Source organism: Schistocerca americana, chromosome X (assembly GCF_021461395.2).
Source record: "Schistocerca americana isolate TAMUIC-IGC-003095 chromosome X, iqSchAmer2.1, whole genome shotgun sequence".
NCBI classification, from domain to species: Eukaryota; Metazoa; Arthropoda; class Insecta; order Orthoptera; family Acrididae; genus Schistocerca; species Schistocerca americana.
In genome coordinates this window covers 414706376-414719558 of record NC_060130.1, presented here as the reverse complement: position 1 = coordinate 414719558, position 13183 = coordinate 414706376, and positions in this window count along the sequence as shown.

The following is a 13183-nucleotide window of genomic DNA, read 5'->3' as shown; positions in this document are numbered from 1 at the left end:
GTTGTATGCAGTGCGGCATAGTGTTGATTTAAGCAATTTGAGTTGCAATTGATTGAGCACTAGACAGTAGGTCCCTCCAGTTTCGTCAATAACTGCTAAATGTGGTACCAGAAATCAACTGTTTGTACAGGGCCTGAAAAGGTTGTGGGTACATATCTGAGTTTGAAGGTATAAACAGAAATAATGAAGCACATCTGGTAAGCAATAAAAGCATATACTTACGGAAAAAAGTCTGAGCAGCAAGAGAAATCAACTCTGTACACATGTCAAATCCCTGTTGCAGACCTGTACACGCTAGAGTCGAAGTCAAATGAACATATAGAACTGCTTCCAGACTTAAAGTTTCCATCAAGTACAGTCTGCCGAGGCGCTCTCTGATGGGTCGGAGCAATATACGGAATAGTTTCCAGACTTTGAGTATCCAATTCATACATTATCTGCACCACTCGTAGAGTCTCATGTAGGTAAGAAGTGACTGTTATTATACTTTTCATGATCATGGGGGATCTGGGGGGGATGGGAAGTCAGAATTCTTAAGTAGTTGCTGTACAAGATACGCAAATATTCTAGTAGAAAATCAAAGAACAGACGGATATGTCAGCAATATGGCCATATACATGTGGAAAACACTCCAAAAATATGAAAAATTACGTAAAATCGGTAAAATTCGAGGAAAATCAGGTATAATCACGAAAAAGCTATGTGAAATACGTAAAAATTTAAGGAAATACAATGAAATATGTTAAATCGCGAAAACCTAGTAAAATTACGGAAACTGACTGAGAATACATAAAATTAGGGAGAAAATACCGTGAAATGAGTACTGAGCGAAATCAATAAAATTACGTGTTATGGAGAAGGAAAGTAAACTGATGAACACCTTAGTAGTGGAAAGAGAAGGAATTCTAGAGACGTGACGTCAAGGCGAAACGGCAATATTATCCCACACGTGAGCAGTACAACCTAACATCGGACCATGACTTCTGTGTGCAAGAGGAAGGTTACCAGGGACGGTGCTAATCTGCTATAAGACTGTTACATCTCCTCTAGCTACCGATCGTGGTGTTTATCTCCTTATAAGATGACAATGTCTCATCGTATGCATTTTCGGCTGCCGACGATAATTTTATATGACTGGTGTCAGCATATCAAAATTTCGGAACTGTAATCAGCCCTGGAATTTGTAAACAGCAGACATCTTTGCATTACAAAGAATCGATGTTTTCTTTGGTGTGCAATGTAGTGTTTTTTATCACCTTACGGTTTGCCAGCATAATTTATCTGAGAGAAACTTGCACGGAGACTGTATTTCATGAGTTTAATATTCTAGTCTTGTCATGCAGGACGTGGCATATAGGAACAAATGGTTCAAATGGCTCTGAGCACTATGGGACTTAACATCGGAGGTCATCAGTCCCCTAGAACGTACAACTACTTAAACCTAACTAACCTCAGAACGTCACACTCGTAGCGGTCGCGCGGTTCCAGACTAGCGCCTAGAACCGCTCGGCCAACCTGGCCGGCAGATAAGAACAGTTTTAACCTGATGAGAAGATAGTTACAGGAATGTAGCCTATTCTATAGTGTTGTACGGGATTTTCACAAGTAACGACAGTTTAGCGAAGTGAAAACGCATTTACGGTCCGATTTCTTTTCTTTTCGAAAATAACTCGTATAAAACTGATAAATCTGTAGTATGCATGAGAAATTCCAGGTGCATGGTCAACACGACCCATATCTTGGATGTTTTAGACTGACAAGTCTATGCCATGCATCCAAGCCGCTGGTGCTTGACTCGTACTGTGCCGCGGTCAGTGACGGGAGTCACGAGGGGTCGCACACCGTCACGGTGTTCAGGTGAGCTAATGAGCACTAGATTTCCCATGTTTTGCGACTCGTAAATAGGTCTGTGTTTCATTCCCAAATGATATTGCTACTGGAGTCCTGTATGTAGGTTCAAATGGTTCAAATGGCTCTGAGCACTATGGGACTTAACTGCTGTGGTCATCAGTCCCCTAGAACTTAGAACTACTTAAACCTAACTAACCTAAGGACATCACATTCATCCATGCACGAGGCAGGATTCGAACCTGCGACCGTAGCGGTCACGCGGTTCCAGACTGTAGTGCCTAGAACCGCACGGCCACTCCGTCCGGCTCCTGTATGTAGGGACTGTGGGACAATTTGTAGCTGTTCCCATATTTTTATTACCATCTTTATGTTCCTCCTAGCAGCTGCTGCTCCTCTGTACATCGATAGCTTGTTGTGCCATTATTGGTACCCATCCTTTCCACATCGGGCTATTGGCTAGACTGGCTGTAGCAACTCTCTAGTGCTAGGATAACAGCGAAAATGTCACTGCACATCTAGCAGTTTTTGACAAAACTGGAAGGAGCTATGTCTAGTGCTCGATCAATGGCAACTCAGATTGTTTAAATAAACAATATAGTGCACTGCGTACAAAACAATAAAGACTTACGTCCATCCTATCCGGTAGCTCAGCACAGACTGAGTCCTTTTCTCCTCAATTTCCAGATGGATGAGGGGAGGGGAGTGTGGAGGAGTTGGGAAGTGGGGAGGGCTCACGTTGGCCTCTGGTGGTTATGCTGTAAACTAGGTCATTTGGTCTCCAGATATCAAGATGAACACTCAAAATTTGATATTCCTGCGAATACATTTGAATTTCCTGACATTTTTTACATTTCCTGCCAAAATTTCTATTTCTCGCCATTTCCGGGGTCGGGGTGAATGGAGGGAGATGGAAGTAACCCACGTACCAGCTGAGAAAAACCCATGACCTAATTGATCAGTTTTATTAACTTATATCTACTTGATATCAAAAGTGCACCATCACTTCCGGTGTCCTACAACAGTCTTATCGACGGAGCACCCGACGGTCCTTGGCTTGGTTCTTTGAGAAAGTTCATATAGAACAGGTTTCAGCATGTCATCCAAGAACAGGATTCGTTCCTTTGTTGGCCAGTTTCTTATGCTGTCATTAGTAGAATTAGACGATAGAGCTTTGTTTATTATAACGCTGTGATGAGTGACACTGTCGAGAATTAGTACAGAGTTAGATTTTCCTTTTCATAATTTTGTTGGTTGATGTGGTTGTGACAATCTCCCGTTGGCTGATACGACTCCCACATGACAAGCGCTTTTGGAATAAAGGGACTTTTACGTTCTGCTTGGTTTGTTGTTGGGCGTTGATCCTTTGATGCCAGTTTGAGAAGACATTGATTTGTATTATTACGCCATAATTTCCCACTTACGTGTAATGATAAAATTCCTTTTCCCATCCGAAATTTGTTTAATTGCTTCAAATACTCAATTCTTTTTTTTTTCGTATCTAGCTTCTCTCTAACTATGTGAAACTGCTTGAGTTTTTTCCCCAGCGGAAACCTAATTTATTTAATGACTGCTTTCCACTATTGTTGCTACCTTGAAAGTTTATAGGTTTTTTCTGCTTTTGTTTAATTTCTTCAGTTGTAGGCATTCGTTTTCGGTCTGACAAAAGTTGTGAACAATTCTTCAAACAACGGCATAATGAAAATCATCAGTGTCTGTAACTGTCTTGCGTTTACGTTTGTTATCTGTAGATACAAATTTTCTTCCTCCTGCGGATTCCGACAGTCTGCCTTCCTTTTTAATTTTCTTGATGGCACTACGCCAAACACCTGTGGTTACCTGGGCTCTCAGTTGAATGTGGTGCACAGGAATGTTCCTTCCCTGAGAGGACTTATCTTCCATAAACATTAAAACGTTACGAGCACATCTCCTGAGACTGACTATTCAGTTTCCTGCCCTCAGATTTTAAGCTCTAATAGGTGTCATAATATCATGTTACTTCGCACCAGTAATACAAACACGGAAAAACACGAAGGACGGTCGAACTCGTACTGTACTCACAGAGAACTCGGGTGGCAATCCGAAGACAGCCTAACGTATAAGTTCTGAACAGTACCTCTCTGCGGCCGGCCGTTGTGGCCCAGCGGTTCTAGGCGCTTCAGTCCGGAACCGCGCTGCTGCTACGGTCGCAGGTTCGAATCGTGTGTGATGTCCTTAGGTTAGTTAGGTTTAAGTAGTTCTAAATTCTAGGGGACTGATGACCTCAGAAGTTAGGTCCCATAGTGCTTAGAGCCATTTGAACCATTTGAAGTACCTCTCTGCGCATGCGCAGTGGCCACGCGGCAGTTATGTTCTAACGGGGGAGAAGCTTTCAGTTACTTGGCGCCGAATGTACGTAGAAGGCAGCATTTTTCAGAAGTCAGTTTAAAACTTTTTTGTCTGATGGTATTCATACATGGACAGGAAAGGGTTAAAAATGCATTGCTTCTGAAGAAACTTGTATTCACTTCTGTCAATGGAAAGAAAAATATTTCGAGTTAGGTATTTCTCGAGGAAGAAACATAAATGCACATGTGAATTCAAGAAGACCAAGTAGCTGTTACGAACTTAATATTCATGAGAAGTTCGCCATCACAAGCGGCCGTGAAAGTAAAACATTGGCTGTTTATTTTAGGTGATATCAACTCCGTGTAGTTCATTCTAGTTTTCATCAACGTCTGCTATGCTTTCATAATTTTTTATCAATATTTCTTTCGGCGAAATATATGCAGAACGTGCTGTCCTTTTCGCAGATTCATGATTTATTCCACCATGGCAGCTTTAAATAAAATTCCGTGAACAAAATAAATAAACAAGTATAAATATATCATTTAGTTGTGTAACGCAAAGCAAGAAAATATATTTGCCTCAGCTACTTGTTGGTCAGTTATAAAAATGAAAACTCATTCGCGCCCTACTTATCCGTTTCCAAATGCATATAAACAGTCAGCTGGTTAAATGTTGGCCTGGAAATATAACACATAATGCAGTATCTGCGTGGCCATTTGAATTGTGGAGCCCGCGGAGCGACGTCTTCTCGCTCGCAGACCCTGGGCTCGTTTGTTGTACCTCGTTGTTCTGTCTACCGCCACCGCCAGGCGCTGCCGCTCATATGACGTCACTGTTGAGAGCGCGCGCATCGGCTGACGTCAGAGCAGCCCAGGGCTGCGCATTGAAGGCTCTCGGCCTTCAAAAAACTTCGAGGCGTCCTCCGCCGTCGACCTTGGCCGCTACGGACCACAGGCTACTGCAGCCAGTAGGGTGATACTCGCAGAATAAAGAGACACAATTTCATAATAACGGCTTTATCGCAATTAAAAGTTTAATTCCAAGCTAATCATTTATAAAGAGATTATTTCTAACTATTGAAGCACTGTGTACGCATGTGTCAACTTCCTTCTGCGTAATTTAACGAAGTAACACCCTTCTGTGAGATCACAGTTCCCTGCTGATACTATGCTTTGGGGTCCGAATTTAGTTAATGAAACCGAAGATGCAGTAGTACATAAAAGCGTCAGCTTTTTGTACAGTCAACGAGAACATAACTTAGTACGTCTTTTCTACGTTCGGCTTTGGTTTCTCTGAAATCATTTTTGTATGAAGAGATAAGAGTAAACTACTGAAATAACGAAGTGGTGTTTCAGTTAGTTCATTTTTTTTCTGTTCGCAGCAGCTTTGTGCTATTTTGGTGTGTTCTGTTGCGAAACAATAACAATGAAGAACAAGTTCTCTTTGCAATTATCTTCTTCCCAGAAGGAACACAACCAGTCAAAATCTGTAAAGTGTGCGTTTTGGATCTTTGTTAACTCTGCAGTTACCTTTTTCCCGCCACTAGACCCCGAAATTTTTAGAAGTTTTCCGTATCTACTACAGCAACTTTACTGTCTTTAAATATTTCAGTCACTGTGGACTAGACAGTGAAAGAACACGCTCATGAAACAGACACAATAGAGATGAGATAGCTGTAAAACATATTCCATCGACTGGTATATAGGTTTTCTATGACTTCATCAAGTCAGATGTATGTCACAACAGAATACTGCTAGAAGTTGTCTTACGCGCCTATTAATCAGCCACCAAAAGGATCCTTTTATTCCATAATGACTACATGGTTGTTTGGACACAAGATTATAGTCAATCTAATTAATCCAGAAATCAATGCTCTCGGAGAAAGATTCAGGTGTTCGTTTTTCTCTCACCTGCTGTTCGAGAGTGGAAAGGTAGAGAAATAGTCTGAAGATCGTTCGATGAACCCTCTGTCAAGCAGTTAAGTGTGAAATGCAGAACAGTCATGCAGATGCAGTGCTTGATGCTCTACGTAAAATGTGCCTGATTCGCTCCCATATTTCTTTGAATCCAAGGTAAATTATACTATCGTTTATTTTGTTGATGTGAAAGTGATTTGCAACACACGTACCTTAAAATTTGTGGTTTTACTCCTAACTGTATCCATTGCAAGACAGTGACAAGCGAATAGCAGTATATTTGTGTTTTTATTGTCACAACTGTTCGGTTGTTATGCTGAAGAACAGATGAGGAGCCATCACAGCATTTGCCTACACGCGTTGTGGGGTACTAATGTTCTACGCTCAGCACAATCGATCCCAGTCTCTTGCACCTTCCTGCCTCGCAATGAAGAGCCCAGTGCGTTGAGCTATGCACTTAAGTCCTAATTCACACCAGTAGTACGGGTAAAAATGTTACATGTGAGTGTAATAGTTTTGGTAATGCTTGAAACCAATACTATTTGACATGCCCCGCTTTAAAGTTCATTATTTCATAGTTGGTTAGTGCAAGTCACGCAGTTCGTGAAAAAAAGTTTGTGAGATTAGCCCAAGACCCGTCGATAACGAGATCATTGGACTTGGAGTATCATCTCAGATCGGGAAACGACGCAGAAGGAAATCGGTCATGCCCTTTCGGAGGAACCTGCCCAACATTCGAAATAAACGATTTGAGGAAATCATGGAAGCTCAGATTGAGTGGACAGTGAGGCGTCCTCTTGGATGGAATTCTAGTGTCTTATCACAGCACATTCTCGTTCGGTACGCCTAGCGTGGATGACAGATTGCTGCTAGCTGTGGGAAAGTAGGCCTATTATAACTAATTCACGATTGCGATTTTAATAGTTGGAGACATTCGTATCTAACTAAGTGCACTGTGGGACGACTGAAAAACGTCTCGTCATGCGATGCATTTCAAGTGGGCCGGTGTGTAACTCTGGGTGCTGCAGTTTCGAATTCACGGAATTTCATGTCTGGGGTCTGTTTTTCCTGTATATGTTCGGGAAGTGTATTGGAGTCCTCCATCGCACTTCTAAGAATATTAGTCGGTACGTGGGACCGGATAGCTGAAAACTCCAACCTGAATCTCATCGGAAATGTTTGATATGAACTAGATACTAGAGCTGGCTAAAAAGCAGTTGCAACACTGTGGTAATATGAAGCATGTGCGTCCATTGCCATGGGTGCAGTGTGCAGCTGATAACAGGTCAGCCGGCCGGTGTGGCCGAGCGGTTCTACGCGCTTCAGTCTGGAACCGCGCGACTGCTACGGTCACAGGTTCGAATCCTGTGTGTGATGCCCTTAGGTTAGTTAGGTTTAGGTAGTTTTAAGTTCTATGGGACTGATGACCTCAGATGTTAAGTCGCATAGTGCTCAGAGCCATTTGAACCATTTTGATAATAGGTGAACTGCAGTAGTGCAGTGAGCGGCGTCGAGTGTGTTTGATTCAGCTGCAGTACATACTGTTTGAAAGTGCAGGAGGATATTTCAAGGGTCCTAACATTACGTTTAGGGAACATGAAAACCGTGCCTGGGTCAAGATGAAAGTGGCACATGATGTGAGTGCATAACAATGTTTTCAAGGACTGCGGCGCTGATGACCTCGATGTTGAGCGCCCATTAGCCCCCCCCCCTCCCCCCCCCCCCCCCCCCCCAAGGACTGCGTGAGGCGTGTGGTAATGCAGCACTGCCCTGTCGTACGGCGGTGGGATCGGTGAAAGTGTTTCGCGATGGCAGGGACGCCATTCAAGATCGGCCCAATTAATGGAAACGCCCTGGTTCTGGCAGCCTATAGAACGTGCGCTGTAACCAGCTGGTACCAAAGTTATGGTTATTGCTCTTTACGTTATCCATGGGTTAATCCCGCATCCCGTTGTTCCGCAGGGACAGACGGCCACTATGCCATAGTACTGCAATTTCTTGTGACATCGCAATCGTCCCGAACTGAGGAAGAAAGAGACGGCACCTTCTAGCACTGCATCTGACCATCCTTCATGACAATGCCCGATTCCACACAGTGAACCCTGTGCCGAAGTTCCTGTGTACGTTGGGTTAGGAGCTACTGGAACCTCACCGTATTCACCAGATATTAGTCCATTTGAATACGATCTGTTCACCGAAACGAAGGAACCTCCCGATAGCACGTGCTACTTCGCGCAGGGCGATCCTTGCGAGACACTGACAGAGATGGACGTGCTGACGGTGTACGACGCCTTCCATATGTGTGGGAGAAGGTGATCGAGATTCGGGACGATTATATTGAGGATATGTAATACAGTGGGCGTCTGTTAATAAAGTATGGTATGAATTATAACAGTATTGTCATTGCTTTGCATCCAACTCATGTAAATTTGTTTCTGGTAATTCGTGTTGGCCGTTGACCTCTCTTACAAATGATTGGACCCTCAGTGTGCATCAAACTTTAATTCAAAGTATTCAAAAAAAAGAAAAGAGTAGTAACAAAGACAGAAAATAGACGAGGTAGTAGAATAGCAGAAAAGTAAACTGAAAACCGCGGCGGTAACTTCTATATACAACTACACACACCTAAATATTTTACATAGGAAGACGTCAATTTAACGGTCCAGGAGAGGCGATAATGGTGTGATTGTTTGTAGTGAAGCTACAGTAAATTACCTAACAGAATTAACATGATAACTCTTAGATTGCATTTACAAGATGAAGAATATTCACACTATGAAAATAATTGTAAGAGAAAGCCTTCTCAAAATGCTAACTAGTAAAAAGAAAATACATAACCACTGCAACAGAGAAGCTAAACATACACACTGTGCATTGTGAACATTGATTTTTGTAAACAGGAAGTACACGTTTTCAACGTACATGCTCCCAGTAGAGACGACAGCTGAAGAAATCCTTTACAAGGTGGAGACTGTCTGGAATCAGCTACAAAAGCGAACTACAGAAACTCCAAATAACGATGTAAATTTTATAAAGGCCATTTCATCGCAAACGACGGAAGTGGTAAACAGTTTCGGAAAGCAGTTCGCTTCTGCGTACCACATAACAGAACAAGCGAGTATGATGAAAACTTACTGAACTGTGTGAAGTCCCCAGAATTCAGTGTTAGCAGGACTGGTACATGAATAACATTAACAGTACTTCAGAATCATCTTGAAAATTGTTTCTCTCCATAACAACGTTTGACTGTCAAAATAAAAAGGTTTTGGTTCGAATTCAGAGTTAAACTTTCACTCTGCTATGGTGGAGAAGCACATGTGCCGTGTGGTATTGATCACGTTGACATCAGATACCGATCATCCCATAGATGCCCTAAGTGTAACTAATCTCGAAATCCTTTTGTTGTATTTTGCTCCTTCGGGTCACATAAATGGTTTTATTGCCGATTTCTACTTCTTAACAAGTCTCAGCAGATGATCTGTGTAAAAGGAAACGTAAATATTTCTTACACACGAGGTCAAGTTCCAGAAATTCAACATGGTTTGCTCGACAAGATAGAAGTTAGATGTGTGTTGGCCTTGGGCGGATATGGCTGAAGTGCAGTGGCTTACTTATGTACAAAGCACAGATTTGTTATGAGAAATTATATAAATTAATTGCGTAAACACCACGTATCTCAAAGCTCATCGGTACAAGATTCCATTGATAGTGGCGTGATCACACGGATGGTGCACATTAATACGGCCACAAGAACAACATGAAAGTCCCCAACCCAACATATTCGTTTCTGCGTAGTTTTCTTTGAAACCAGCAGAAGAGTTATGATCAACTACTGTGCATCCAGTAATAGCGTTGGTCTACGAAAACAAACTTTTCATATCCGTTTTACGTAATTAATACAGTTATGAAGTTCCATAGGTGTTGATTGAATGAGCCATTGGCTGGATTGTACGAGCCGTTGGCCATTCTTTACCTAACGTAAAATAGGTTATAAATACCTTTAACGAGTACAAAGATACTTCAGGTGCAAGCATCAGACACCTTACCCTGCATAGTCAGAAACATTCTGAAAAGCGAACTTCCAGCATGCTGGAGTACCTTGGATCAGCAACTTCTTTCAATCAATAGAACGAAAAACGAGTCCAAGTTGCAAATTTTTTATTTTTCGTTTGATGAGTATTTTCGGGCTGAGATCCATTTTCAAATCAAATAAACAAATCAACAATTTCGACTTTGTTATGTTGATCTGAAAATGGGTATCGGACTAAAACTATTCATGGAATGAAACACAAAATATCTGCAAGTTGGACTGATTTTTCGTTCTGTTGATTCTGCAGAGTAGCTTGTGCTGAGAAATAATTGTTAAAAAGCTAATCTGACACCGTATTTGGCGTGCCGCTTGAATTTGCCCGCGCAACAGTCTGATTCCCTAACTTCAATGCTAATTGAATCTGAAACAGCACAAAGTATGGAGTTTTTCAGCATAGCCCACCCGGCAACACCGTTAAAACCTTTACAGTCTGCTTCTGTCCGCCCTGTGGGTACAGGGTGACTCCGTGATCGTGACATAAAGTTTCAGCGATAATGAAGAAGGGTAAATGTATCAGTTTAAAATAGGGGACCCTGGTCCGGAAACCACCGAATCGAAACTTACAAACAAAAATTTTTCTAATGTCTCTGATAGCAGACCTCTTCCATTTCAAGCTCTGTGCTTTCCGCATTTTGGTTGGAGGTAGTATGGGCTCTAAAATGCAAACCTTAAGAGCTATGAGAAGTTATTCACTAGAAGACAGGTGTTTCAGAGTAGGAAAGATGAACAAGTGGCCTCAACTCTTAATATTTACACTTTGTGGCCCATCTTCTTGGACATATTTTCTTGTTTTTGTCCATGCTGCTTCCTCCCAAAATATGTAAAGCTGGATGCTTGCAATAGGAAACGTCCACTATCAGAGGCCTCACAACAGCTTTTGTTTATAACTTTCGACACATTCGTTTCCGGAGCAGTGTCCGTTGCCTCAAACTGATACATTTACCCACCTCCAGCATCCGTGAAATTTTGTATCATCATCGCGGAATCACTCTGTGTATATATAGCCTACAGAGAGAACCAGACGTCCACCTACAAGATGTCGAACGTCGTTCTCGAATACTTTCTGAGTATTTGGTAGAAGGAACCTGTGGTCTCCGGTGGCTCGCTACGGAATAATAATTTAATTATGATTTATTAAGCTTTGTTACCAGGATCATTTTACTTCTGTAAAAATACTTTCACAACAGTGAAAAAGTTTGTGATATGCAATCACCAGAACATAGTAACAAGAAAGAATCCGGTTATTCGTGGGCTCTTGTGTACTATTGAAGCCAAACTCTGATGTGAATACATGAGCTACACGTCGATCAACTCGTTATCATTTATTTTCCTGCTACTGTGTCACTGTTAACGTAGAACTAACATTTCCAGGAAAAAAAAAAAAACGAGACAGAGCTGAGCAATACTGAATGTAAGCTTGAAGACGAAGAGTAAAGTGGACATTATTTTTTTCAACAGCAAGTACCGTGAGCGAAGTTTATTGCAAAACAACACAAACAGCTGATACCTTCGACACTTGCACTCTTGAGCAGGTATTTTTGGTACTTTACTGATTAAAAGGATAAAAAATCAAACGATTTAAGGGAAGGCTGCCCTTAAACCAACTGTATTTTGGATGTATGTGGACGATACTTTCATATTGTGACCTCATGAAGACGAAAAATTGACGGAGTGTCTTCGCCATCTCAACTCCATTAATAACAACATTCGATTCGCTATGCAAATAGATAAAGGTGGTTGTCGGCCTTTCTTGGATGTCTTGGTTACGCGAAAAAATGGTGGTTCTCTGGGCATTCAGTTTATCGTAAGTCCACTCATACTGATTTATATTTTCAGCCACTAAGTTGTCATCACCCGTCGAAAGCTACCAGTGCGCTTAAAACACTCGTACATAGAGGTCACGCTATCTCAGATCTAGATAATTTTCCTCAAGAGCTAAAGACAGTGTTCAGGAGAATACGATATTTCACCAGCTATCATTTAAGATCAATAATCAGAAAATCGATAAAGAGGAGAAAACACGCAGATGAAATCTTTAGCTTTTCTTCCTTTTGTGGGCAATATTACTTTTAAAATAGCTAGAATCTTCTGTAAATATCAGGTGAAAGTGATTTTCCATCCACCATTTAAGACTGCAGATCCTTTGGAATCAGTGAAAGACGACTTGTTATTGCGGAAGGCCGGAGTTCACAGTCTACCTTGTCTATTTGGTATGGCTCACGTAGGACAGACCCCACACAATGTGAAATATTGCTACACTGAACATCAACATTGCACTCGCCTTTTCCAACCAAACAACTCCACTGCTGACAAACACTGCAATTCCACAGGACATTCAATGGAGTATGATAGAACTACGAGTCTGACCACAGCAACATCTTTTTGTCACCCCACACTTAAAGAATCCGTGGAAAACACCTGGTGGAAAATCTGATGAACTGCGATAGTGGCTACGAGCTGGGCAGTGCGTGGAACCCCATCAGTTGCACGATTTGTTAAAGTCAGGACGACAGAGAGAGTTGACGGCCGCGGCGAGCCGGGCGGTCTTTCCGAGGACAGCTGAGTTGCGCGGTTCCAACAGCGAGGGTACTTCACAAATACAGATGGTCCACCTAACGAGAGACACTAAAACTTCCACAGCATTGGCTACTTCAGAAATGCGGTTTTCAATCTTTGATAATAGTTCTGTGGATGTACTTTTTCTTAAAATTCTTTATTCACCAAATGCATGATACATATAATAACCCACCATCTAGTACATTAGTGGGTACTAATTTATACTTATGTTCCAAGTACTGCAGCCTATCTTATTTCGTTACTACAGGAGTGTTAGTGCTACTTCTACTTCCACTATGGGCATTACATAATCTGCATGGTACCTTGTTCTACATGTTTCTTTTACTGTTATGTTACTTAGAGTTACTTCACAACTGGTAATTTCCTTTATGTGATACTTTATCTACTGAACTAATCTACACTACCCGCAGCGTTACAGGTGTGC